At 46.2% G+C, this 12,378-nt stretch overlaps 1 protein-coding gene across 2 annotated transcripts in view; it reads right to left on the bottom strand.

The window, feature by feature from the left end:
• KBTBD12 (kelch repeat and BTB domain containing 12) overlaps window positions 1–8,200 on the bottom strand; it is a 64,892-nt gene extending 56,692 nt beyond the window's left edge. Inside the window, exons 1-2 of one of the 2 annotated variants that reach the window (XM_077325405.1) lie at window positions 8,060–8,200; window positions 2,280–2,400 (exon numbers count right to left, since the gene is read on the bottom strand). The gene's annotated coding sequence lies outside the window, so the exon portion shown is untranslated. The remainder of the gene's footprint in view (window positions 1–2,279; window positions 2,401–8,059) is intronic. The other variant, XM_077325406.1, reaches the window with a different exon arrangement.
• Between the last annotated feature and the right edge of the window lie 4,178 nt (window positions 8,201–12,378).

The following is a 12,378-nucleotide window of genomic DNA, read 5'->3' as shown; positions in this document are numbered from 1 at the left end:
TATGGCAAGCCTGTGGGGTTTCCAAGGCAAGAGACATTATTATTACTATTACTATTACTATTACTATTACTATTACTATTACTATTACTATTACTATTACTATTAGATTTCTAGCCCGCCGCTCCCTGGAGGCTCGCGGCGGGTAACAACATGTAAAACCCCCATAAAACCCCTAGTACATAAAACACCTAAAACAATCCCCAACCCACCCGATGCACGCTCCCTGATGGTGGTGGAACTATCCGAAAAACCAGGGGTCACTGCTGATGTAGATGTAAAGGGGGGGCCAGATATAAAAAGGGGGGGCACCAGTCTGAACCATAGGCCTGGTGGAAGAGTTCCGTTTTGCAGGCCCTGGGGAAGAATGGCAAATCCCGCAGGGCCCGCAGCTCCTTCAGGAGCTCATACCACCAGGCGGGGGCCAGGACCGAAAAGGCCCAGGCCCTGGTCGAGGCTGGACGCACCTTCCAGGGGCCAGGAACCACCAATAAATTAGTCCCCGCCGAGCGTAACGCCCTGCGGGGGGCATAAGGCGTCAGGCGGTCCCTCAAGTATGTGGGTCCTAGACCACGGAGGGCCTTAAAGGTTAAAACCAAAACCTTGAACCTGATCCGGCTAGCAATTGGTAGCCAATGCAGCTGCCTCAGCACAGGCTGAACATGGGCCCTCCAAGCTGTTCCTGTGAGGACCTGAGCAGCCGCATTTTGTACCAGCTGTAATTTCCAGATCAGGCGCAGGGGTAGGCCCATGTAGAGCGAGTTACAGAAATCTATTCTGGAGGTAACCGTCTCATGGATCACAGTGGCTAGGTGGTCAGGAGACAGGTAGGGCGCTAGTAGCCGGGCCTGACGGAGATGGAGAAAAGCCTGGCCCACTACCTTCTTGACCTGGGCCTCCAGTGTTAATGAGGCGTCCAAGGTCACCCCCAAATTCCTTGCCTGGGGCGCGATAGTCAGTTGCATCCCGGCCAAGGTGGGTAATCGCGCTTCCTGATCTGCTCCCTTCCCCCCAAACCGCAGGACCTCCATCTTGGCAGGGTTGAGTTTCAGACGACTCTGCTCGAGCCATTCACCTACGGCTTCCAAACATCTGGCAAATGGATCCAGGGGGGAATCAGGGTGTCCTTCCATCAAGAGATACAGCTGGGTGTCATCAGCATACTGATGGCAACCCAAGCCGTAACTCCTGACCAGCTGGGGCAGAGGGCGCATAAAGATGTTAAAAAGCGTGGGGGAAAGCTCCAAGCTCTGTGGTACTCCACGAGCTTGATAGCTCATCCCCCAATGCCACCCTCTGGGTCCGGTTTAGGAGGAAGGAGCGTATCCAGCGTAATGCTGTGCCCCTTATCCCCGTCCCAGCAAGGCGGCATGCTAGTAGTTCGTGGTCGATCACATCAGATGCGGCCGACAGATCTAAAAGAACTAACACAGCAGAGCCGCCTCGATCCAGCTGGCAACGGAGATCATCTGTCAGGACAACCAGCACCGTCTCCACCCCGTGGCCAGGACGGAAGCCAGACTGGTATGGATCGAGCGCCGAAGTTTCTTCCAGGAACGCCAGGAGCTGGTCTGCAGCGGCCCTTTCAACTACCTTTCCCAGGAATGCTAAATGCACAACCAGGTGGTAGTTGGCCGGGTCCCATGGGTCCAGCGATGTTTTTTTCAGGAGCGGACAAACCACTGCCTCCTTAAGCCGCTTCGGAAACTGCCCCGACTGGAGGGAGTAGTTAACAATATCATAGAACTGCTCTCCTACCCTAGGCCCCCCTTCCTTGAGGAGCCAAGAAGGGCAGGGATCCAGGGGGCAAGTGGTCGCCCGCACCCAGCCCAGCAACCTGTCCACTTCGGATATAGAGAGCCATTGGGAGGTGGTTTGCCATTGCCTGCCTCCACGTTAGCCCTGCTTAGCTTCTGAAATCTGTCAAGATCAGGCTAGACTGGGGCTATCCAGCCCTTCCTCTGTGACAAAATTATTTTTATTAATAATCATGAAATAAATAAATAATAATGGCTACAAAATAGATTCAAGTGAGTAGCCGTGTCGGTATGAAGCGGCAGAACAAAGCTTGGTCTTTAAGGTGCCACAGGAAAAATATCTGTCCAGTTCAGTCACTGCTCAGAGACTGGCTGATACGGGGAACTCACCATCTCCATAGGCAGTTGAATCCACGACTGAACTACTCTGACTGTGGGCCATTCCGCACAGTGACCAATATTGCTAAATGTTTGCAGTATGCAGAAACGCTATATTTAATAGTGGAATTTCATCATTTCCCATACCTTCAATTCTAGTGGAATATTGAAGTCCCAGTAGCGGTCTATTCATTCCCCACAGGTTTCCCGTCTCACTGGAATCGCAACAAAGGAGGCGATATTCTTTCGCGCTTCTTCCTGTCCCTGGCTGTCAATCAAACAGAACAGCCAATGAACTGTTGTGTTCGTGCTCCCGAAAAGCCCCTTTCCCTTTAAAAACTGTTTTTAAAAAGCCCGAAAACACCAGTTGCAATGAGTATTTGTTCATTCAATGTCTCAAGACCTGTTTTGCTGGGGTAGGAGCTGGCACTTAATCATTTACATGGTCTTCAAGTAAACCCCCCCATGGGTGCAATTTCTGGCCGAGATTACGGGCAGTGTCGAACAGGGGGCTGTATTGTGCTTGGGAACTTTAAAAACAATTGCAGAAGGGAGCTTTGTTTTTCTGTTAAGCACATCTTAATTGCTTGTGGAGGGACTTCAGCCAGAGAAGTCTTGCTTATTTGTTCCTTTCGCCGGTTTAAGGGGAAAAAATGACGAAGCTCAGGGGCGAATACTGGGGAGGGACATTCTTTCTGCCGCTATTTTGAGAACGCGCATGTCTTTCACTGATGTGTTGTGGCTTGTGCTCTGAAGTGTAGCGTTTTTTTCAGGGGGAATCCACTATTCTGGGTTTCCCCCCAAGCGCTATAAAATTCCGATTGTTGCTGGAGTTTGGCGGGAGTTTTGCGGTTTGTTTACGACATCATGCAGAACGTTAAATTAATAGCATTTACAAAAGGTAAGACTTCGGCTACATTTAAATTGTGCGGAATGGACCGGTGAATTCCTCCCCTGATTATCTAGCCTGTATTATTCTACACTTAGTTTAAACCCATTACAGTGGGTCCTATCCTCTGCTGCCAACAGAAACCGCTCTCTGCACCTCCTCTTCAAGTACTTAAAGGAAGCAATTATGTCCCTCTCAACCTCCTCTTCTCTAGGGTCCCCAAGGTGGATCCCCCCCTTGGTGTATCACTGCTGGACTGCAAAATTGGCAAACAATGCAATAAAAACTCATATAAGAAATACAATAAATAATGCAGTAAATGAACAACTGATGAGGCTAGCTGGCAGGTGCTGTCCCCCCAAATCCACCCCTTGCAGCACCTGCTTTAGGAGTCTCATTATAGATGGCCCTCTTCCTACCAAACAGCCCTCTGAAGTTGGTTAGGAGACAAGAGTGTGGCTGGCTCAAGGTGGCCTGAGCTCAGCGGAAGAATTGGAACTCCAAATGAAGTGTCTTGTCCTTGTCCAGTCTCCAACTGTGGCACTACACAGGCTTCAATACTGAACGATGAGTCAAACAAGAGGACAGTCTCTGTTATTGGAGTTATAGCTCTGACGATTGTTGTCAGTGCCCTGTAGAAAGAGCATATTCCTTTCTTCACAAGTAAATCTTGTGATAATTTCTTCCAGACACTTCCTTCTTCTCCTGTCAAGTCTTTTTCACCCCAAAGGGCCACCAGCTTGTGTGTGTGAGGTTGGGTTACTGTGACTGCCAGAGGAACAGGACAGGATTCCAGTGGGATCGTGCTGCTTGGAAGTGTCATTGTCTGTTTTTTGGGGGAAAGATTTCGTAGGGACTATTGTTTTCTGCCAGAGCAGGCTGTATAGAGCAGACAATGGGCCTCTGAACATCCTCACCATCCAGTCAACAAGCATCTCAGAGTGGGAGGCAGTCAGATGACCCCTGGAGACTAAATAGACTTGAGAGTGTACAAGATTTTGGAGGCCCTGTTTATACTAGGAGCCCATGGGGGGATATATTTTCATACAATGTTTGCGTTGTATCTGAGTGGTGTGAGCTATTTCCTAACATTGAGCAGCTAAGTAAACACTGAGGCATAGAGCTGAAATCTTCTGTAATTAGGAAAAAAGTGTGAAAGACAATCAGGAATATGATTGTGGCTGTGACACAGTTTACTAATGTAACAGGATTAACTTTTGCTTATATATTCCTACTGTTATGATGGTCAGTTCTTAGTCTGACGAAGAGTGCTTGCACTCAAAAGCTCATGCCTTGAATAAATCTGTGTTGGTCTTAAAGGTGCTACTGGACTCTGAGGAATATGAACAGTTCTTCTCTTTACTATAACTACATAACAATCCTTTCTGTCTGCTATTACGACTTTTCTTATAGAAAGTGTATTGAAATGGATATTATCATTGTGCAACTGATAGTTAAATGATAGTAATAAAATGTCTGGGTTTTTTTGCTTCACCTATTCAAGAGAAAAGATGGAACTCTGACATTCTATTTCAGAATCTATTCAAAGGACAATAGATAGGAACATAAGATGGGCTACTGTATTCATAATGAGCAGAAGGGTTTAGAGGGCATTCTGAAATTCCTAGTACCATGTCTGTATGTTTTACAGTAACAAGCGTAGTTATAGAGCCATGAATGTTACCCCTGATGGTAGGCCAGTATACATGTTGGGGTTTTTAACGAGTTTGGTCCAGATTCCCCTGGAGGCAACTCGAGTCCCTTGTAGCCACGCAGCAGCCGCAGGGAGAGGCTTGTAAAAAATAAAGGAGCGCCCAAGTGAGCTTGGAATGCTGTTAGGGGGCTATTCTCCCCCCACCCAGCATTTTCTCACAATTGGAGACAGCACATAAAGGGAATTATTTCCCCACTAGAAATTAAGCCCGCTGTAGGCTGAATACAGCGGGCACTAGGTGTTACACGCTGCGGTTGCGAGCGGGGGAGACTCACCGGTGCCATGGTGGGAGGGAGCATTAGTGGCACCGGCGTTGCGTCAGGGTGACTGGGGCGATTTGCGGCCATGTGCTGGGAGCATAGCGGGGCGGCTGTGAGGAGGTCGCCAGCGTGGCGGGGGTAAGTCTGCCATCTTGGGGGGAGCGACGGGGTCCTGCGGGCTCGCGCCGATGTGGCAGTGCTCAGGCAGCGAGGGCTGGGCGTTGCACTCATGGTGGGTCCTGTGGGGCGTGGAGCGGCTCAGCGTGGGAGAGGCTGTTGGCGTTCCGGGCGTGGAGGATCGGGTTGGCGGCAGAGGTGTCCATGTGTCTCCGGCATCCATGTGTGTCGTCGAGGCCGCGGGGAGTCATGATGAGGAGGGAAGGGCGATGGTTCGCCGGCGGGAACGGAGCAGGGCGGCTGCATCTTCGACGCGGCAGTCCTGCTCCTTTCCCGGCAGCGAACCATATGGGGACGGAGTGTGGGCACGGAGTCCGGGGCGGGCCAAGTGGCCAATAGGGTGGCCCCTGAGAGGCCCCTGAGAGGCCCTCTCCGAGTTTTTATCCCGGACGGGTCCTGCCCTAACTCCTCCGCAACAGCCCTTACTCATTTATTTAATTAAATATTTTGCTGATGGGACAGAACTAATTAGAAACCCAATGTTTGTATGGGGGGGGGGGCAGACCATGTTGCAGTGGTAGAGAATGTAATGGCAATAAATCCCATAATCATAATCTCTACAGTTAAAGGCTTTCAGATGTTAGGCGGGGAAAGAATTCTGACTGAGATGCCTAGTCTTGACATTTCTAAAAAGACTGCCCATAACATGACATGAGTAGGTCCAGGCCTGACCTTAGGATAAGGCGTCAGCATTAGATTCTGTCTGGGGCTATTACAAGATGGGATTTAATGGACAGAGATGTCCTAACTTTGACTATCTCTTTCATGTCAATAAGTAGAAGAGCACATATTCCACAGTTTCCTTTTTAGCATATTCCCACATATTATCACATACATGGAAGTACGCATTACAGTGTATTCTGGTTTTTAGCCAGTTGACAGGGTTCTGTTTTATATTCTGTGTTCTTTTTAATTTTGTGTCTTTATACTGTACACAGAGCCTCTTGTGGTGCAGAGTGGTAAGGCAGCCGTCTGAAAGCTTTGCCCATGAGGCTGGGAGTTCAATCCCAGCAGCCGGCTCAAGGTTGACTCAGCCTTCCATCCTTCCGAGGTCGGTAAAATGAGTACCCAGCTTGCTGGGGGGTAAACGGTAATGACTGGGGAAGGCACTGGCAAACCACCCCGTATGGAGTCTGCCATGAAAACGCTAGAGGGCGTCACCCCAAGGGTCAGACATGACTCGGTGCTTGCACAGGGGAAACCTTTACCTTTTTTTATACTGTACACAATCTCTTTTTTAAGGTGCTTTAGTAATAGTAGTTATTGTTGTTCTTAGACACACACAAGGACAGTGGTGGCTGAACAAAGGGTGTCACTCTGAGCTACTCCCTGCCCATATTTTTATACTGCCCAGAGCCCTAAAGAATGGGCGGTATAAAAATCCAAGTAAATATATAATAAATAAAAATAAATAACTGAATTAAAAAATCTCCCCCCACTCCTCTTCCCACCCACTCTGCCTACTTCCTCCACCTGGAACAGTTAACGCTCATCCTAATTTTCCAACATGACAAGCTGCACATGCTCAATAAGGCACCACAAGGCCACATTGTGTTTAAAGATATCTGAGAAGTGAGAAAGGAAGGAGATCAGGCCAATGACTCAACCAGTCCAACATTCTGTATCACACAGTGGCCAAAACACAGGTGGTATCAGGAGGTTTGCCAGTGGAGCCAGAACTCCAGAAGCCCTCCTACTGTTGCCCCCCCTCCCAGAACACAGCATCACTGCCTCAGATGTAGTGAGCTATCTATACCTTGTGGCTAATAGCCACTGAAGGACCTCTGCTCCATATGTTTATCCAACCCTCTCTTGAAGTTATCTATGTTTGTAGCTGCCACTACTTCTTGCAGCAGTGAATTCTACATTAATTACTCATTAGTTGAAGAAGGACTGCCTTTTATCTGTTCTCAGCTTACTGCTCATTAATTTCACTGAGTGCCCATGAGTATTGTGAAAAAGGCAGAAAAGTACATCTTTCTCTGTCTCCTCTATCCCATGCATAGTTTTGTAAACCTCTGTCATGTCACTCCTCAGTCATCATTTATCCAAGCTAAAGAACCTTAATTAGTGATGCAGAATATGCTTCTTTCAACATGAATCAACTTCTCTACGTACCCACTTTCTCAATATACTATATTATGTTGCGTAAACTAACCCTTATAAGTCTGTCCGTGTTTGCAATCAAATTCACTGGAAGGATTTGGCCACATAGTTTTAACACTAAACATAAGAATTAGACAATTTACAGACTTGTTATTACCCTCTATCAACACACAACACTAAACAGATGTATGTTTAAATGGAATCTCATGTTGTGCAAGAATGTTCTTAAAATGAGCTCTTAATTTTCTGGTGGCATGTACCCTGCCTGAGAGACATGCCCCGGAAAGCTCAAGAAATATATAAACACACTGACTGGGCATTTCTGCTTCTCCTCTGTGAATTGACATGCAGTTATAAAAAGTAACTACAATTTCTGGGATTACGGGTGGTCTGCTTGTTGATGTGTGTAGCACTAGAAGCCTATTTAGTTGTGTGTCCTGGCTGAATCTCCCGTAACACTTCCTCAGAGCCTGTGGCAAGCAGTACCATGTAACCTAAAGGAATCAGTTATATCCTTTAGCACACATTTTATGTTCAAGAGAATGGGCCTCAGATTAAGTATTCCTAAAGTTATCGCTGCCTGTCATGGTGGATGTTTAAGGTCTTGTATCCCTTCCCTTTAGAATACCAGTAAGACTCTCTCTTTCTAGCTCCCTGCTATGGCCTCCAGTATTTTATATAATGATACCACCATGCTACTCAATTTTCATTCCCATTGCCCTGGGCCTCAGCAGTAAATCTCCTGGTTGGTCATGCATTTAGAAAAGAAGGGCATATTTACCTTCTTCGTCTTCTGTAATTCTTGATAGTTTACTAATTTGGGACACCTTGTGAGGAGCAGAGAAGCACAGATGGATTAAGTAGACTGAAGGAAAAACAATATGTCCTATAGCCGGTGCATATATCAGAGACTCATGTGGATGAAGTGAAAGCCAGGAGATATAAATAGGTTTGGCTCAATATAAACCAGCCTGACTATGTGAGAGACTTATATTAATGTCACTTTCAGTGGCACATGGAACTTGGTGAGACACTCTCTGACTGGCATTTCTGCTTCTCCTGTCTGAGTTAGAAGTGTGTATTCTTTCAACCAAATATACATTTAAATATCTATTTGGCCATCTGAAATAGTTGAGCCTCCCAAATCCTGGCAATATTTGAGATTATTTGGGACCACTGGATAGTTGAAGTTAAAGGGCATTTAAAGGGATTGCAAACCTCTTAAATGCCTTCTGAATGAACTCGCAACTTGGAGGAGGGATATTGGTCTCTTTAAATGCTTATTTTTTTCTCCATTGAAAACAATGGATGGGAGCACCTTCTTTGGGGGCCCATCTAACTGGACCCCCTTGTCCAATCTTTTTGAAACTTGGGAGGTTTTTTGAGGAGAGGTACTTGCAGCTATGCTATAAATTTGGTGCTGCTAGCTTTAAAAAAATCCAGCTCCCCCAGTCTCTTGGATACCCATAGATTGATTCCCTATGGAGACTATTGGTTATAATGGTCCCCATAGGGTAGAGATTCTCAGCCAGTGTGTCAGGGCACACTGCATGTTGGGATTTTTAAAAATTATTTTAATTGTTTTCCAAAAAAATCTCTTATATAGGCAGGTTAACCCACCCCCTCCAAAAGTGCCCAATGATGGGTCTGAAGGAAGTAGGAAGGGTAGTAGCCCCAGCCATTCAAACTTTTGCCAGCCAGAATCTGTAACCCAATATTAATTATAGTTTTTAGAGCACGGTCCATGTAATCTGTTTCAGAAATGGCAAAAAAGGAGTCTTACAATTCCTCAAAGACTAATAGATTTGTTGTGCCATTACAGTTTCATGAATTACTTCACTGGATGTGTAAGGAATTTTTTTTCATATTTCACACACCTGATTAAGAGGGCTGGAGTTCATGAAAGTAATGTATGTGTGTCTTTAAATTGCCACAAATCTTTTTTTTTATTTTTATTTTACTGTCAGTAGAGTTCTACACATTGTCTTTGGAAGATACAGAATAACCCTAAAGGGTTTTGAGAGCTGGTAGTTGATTGGCTACTCAGTTTTTAAATCCAATGCCTGGATCATGTCAGTATAAACTTCCATTCTTTAAAAGGCTTTATTTGAAAGGACATGATCAGCCCTAGGCATCTGAGAGTTGATGGTTGGTTGACCATTGAAGTTTTAAGTGCAGTTACTGGATCATTTTAGATGCCATTTCAAAGGACAAATAGAGACAGGATCTTCCTTAGGCATTCTGAATGTTGGTGGATTGCTACTGAGTTTTCAAATTCATTTCTTAGATAATGTCAGATACTATTTCAGTTGCAATTTAGAAAAGATAAATAGGAAATCTGTTCAAATTTAGATTAATCTTTTGTAGCAAATACAAAAGAAACTGTATTATTTTAGTGAGGTGAAGACCCCTATACTGTTTTCAGTGGCTAAGCATAGATTGCCATGCATACCAAGTATCTATTCCTTGAAATTAATAGATAATCCTGACAGTACAAACAATTGATAATCTTGTGTACAATACGATAAACTGCTGATATATTGTTATAACAATGGAAGGAAACAAAACATACATTCTAACCTTATTCTGTATGGAGCAGGGTTTAAATAATATTTTGCTTTAATAGATCTGTAATGTGAATGTAAAACCTCTCTCTGGCAAAAACATTCACTTGATTTCTGTTCTGTGTTCTCTTTCCCGCTACCAAGTAATTGAATGGATACTTCACCTCAACATGGGTAATCCATTCCCCTTGTTCCCTTTTTAGTACTGCCATGGGAAGACAGCATAATTCACTGGAAGCCCATATAATTTGCATGTATAAAGTATTGGGTAATGTTGTGTATGCGAGGCAACAGAGGGCTGAGCTTGGGGTCTGGAGCAGGATCTAAGCAACCCCGAAGGACAGCCAATGAACTGCTGGGGTCCCAACCACAGGACCCAATGAACTTGAGCCTTGGACAGCCAATGAGCTGCCAGGTTCCCAATCGCGGGGTCCAATGAGTTTAAATCAATCAGGCTCCGCTGATCCAATCAAGGCTCAGCTAAGAGCAAGTCCATGTCTGCCCATGTGTATATACTGGGGGCTTGTCCAGGCAAGTCCCCCTCAGCATGGTCACTTTCAACCTGGAATCACTATCACTATAAGAAATAATAAAGAGCTGTAATGCACGACTGCACCTTGCTTGTTCCCTATCAAACCCACTATACAACAGGTGAAATCCCTGATGTTCCTTTTTTTAAAAGTCTCAGAGACTAAAGGAGGACTCTATTAAGACCTTTGAAACCTGCTGCCCATCAGAACAGGCTGAACTGGGTTAGATGCATTAGTGACCTGACTCATGCATTCAGTATAAGGGTTTATATGCTTACTAGCAAATAAGCCCGCTGCAGGCCAAATACAGCGGGCGCTAGCGGGGTTCTGGAGGTTGGTGGGGCGGCATTGGACTGCTCGTCCTTGGCCCCCCCCCGGACCATGGCTCACCTGTGTAGCGGCGAGGGAGTAAATGGCGAGCTGGAGGGTACGGAGACAGTCTGCGGGCCGGGTGTTCAGGAGCAGGTAGGGCCAGCGTGGCGGTGGACACAGGTGCTTGCAGCGGCTGCGCCACCGGCTCTGAAGGCTTGTTTGCTGCTGGCCGGCAGGCGAAGCGTCCTGTGTGCGGGTGTGTCGGGCCGCGGCAGCGGCGCGGCGTCTGCTGGCTTGAGGTTGGTCGGCAGGCTGCTCCGGCATGTGTGGCCACTTGGCGAGGGGTCCTGCTGGTGGGGGTGGCTGCTGGGGGCAGCTGCGCCGCGGCCTCCAGTGAGTGTGGCTGCCGGGGGCTCCCTTGCCAGCGGCCTGACGCATCGGAGGCGCTTCGCGGCGGGGTTAGGATATGGTTGCTGTGTAGGGTTGCCAGCAAGGGATGGGGGGATAGGCTTACCAGATCCAGGTGGGATACTCCTGGAGATTTAGGGGTGGAGCCCGGGGAGGTTGAGGACCCCAGTGTAGTACAATGCCATAAAGTCCACCCTCCAAAGCATCTCTCCTGAGGAACTGATCTCTGTAGTCTGGAGATGAGCTATAATTCTGGGGGACCCCCGGTCATACCTGGGGGCTGGCATCCCTATCACAGTGCTGCCGTAGTCTGAATCTCGTCTTCAGGATTTTCAGTTGAAACCAGTAATCACGAAAGGTAATACTTTGCTATATGCTTCCTGGTGGCTGCCTGGTGCCCTGCTTCTTGACCTCTTCCATTTTTTAATCGCTTTTCAAGTTCCCTTCATCCTCCTTTACAATTGGCTACTTTTCTACTCTTTCCTTTGTCACTTTTCATATTGTTTCTTTCCCCTTCATACTTCTTTATCTCTGTCCTTCATCCTACCCCACACTTGTTTCTCCACCCAGCTGTGAAGTATGTATATGATGACGGGAAGTTGGAGAAGATGCAGTGGGGAGTGGAAGCCAAGTTATAGTCTCCTGCAAAATCCAGCCATAGTCCCGGTTTAAAAAGGTAATGAGTTCCTGAGCCTACAATTTGGCTCCATCACTGTTAATTGGAGTATACATTTTCTTCAACCATAACAATGACTCCATCACCAATTGAAAAGAAATAAAGTCTTCAGAAAGTTCCAAAGCAGAATTACAGTTGAAAACCAAGACAAAAATAATGACTATTGGAGAATTACGCCATTTTTAAGGTTAGCAATAAAAAAAATCAAGATTTTCTATTCCTTAGCTCAATTATCAACCAAAAGGGAGACTGCAATCAAGAAAGAAGGAGATTAATACTAGGAAGGGCAGCCATAAAGGAGTTAGAAAATATTCCTAAGAATAAGGATGTCTTGTTGGTAGCCAAAATCAAGTTACCATAATTCATGTGGAACTTGAAGAAATGACGAAAGCTGAAAGGAAGAACACTGATTAATTTAAAAAGTGGTGCTGGAAGTGATAATACCAACCACCCAAGGACAGATAAGCGAGTTTCAGATCAATTAAACTGGAACTCTCCCTGGAAGCTAAAGTGACTAAACTGTGACTATCATACTTGGGTTGAGAAGTTATGAGAAGAGGTGATTTGATGGTACTTAATACACAAATGCAAAGGCTGCAGTTGTGAAGTG

Source organism: Paroedura picta, chromosome 3 (genome assembly GCF_049243985.1).
Source record: "Paroedura picta isolate Pp20150507F chromosome 3, Ppicta_v3.0, whole genome shotgun sequence".
Lineage (NCBI taxonomy): Eukaryota > Metazoa > Chordata > Lepidosauria > Squamata > Gekkonidae > Paroedura > Paroedura picta.
This window is presented reverse-complemented; position numbering and strand designations above follow the sequence as displayed.